Here is a 205-nt window from a genome sequence, read left to right on the forward strand (position 1 = left end):
AACCTCGTCCTCAAGGGATCGAAGAGCATCACAAGTCCCTGAACGGCGGTCGACCCGGTCGTCACCGCCCGCCACCGACTCTTCTCGATGAGAACGGTGACGTCCACTATCACGTGGAACGTCTTGTTGGACGACGTCGTCAAACTAAATATCTGGTGAAGTGGCGGGGATATCCCGACTCCGAAAACTCGTGGGAGTTTGAGGC

This window comes from Plasmopara halstedii, assembly GCF_900000015.1.
Source record: "Plasmopara halstedii genome assembly, contig: Scaffold_1211, whole genome shotgun sequence".
Taxonomy (NCBI): Eukaryota; Oomycota; class Peronosporomycetes; order Peronosporales; family Peronosporaceae; genus Plasmopara; species Plasmopara halstedii.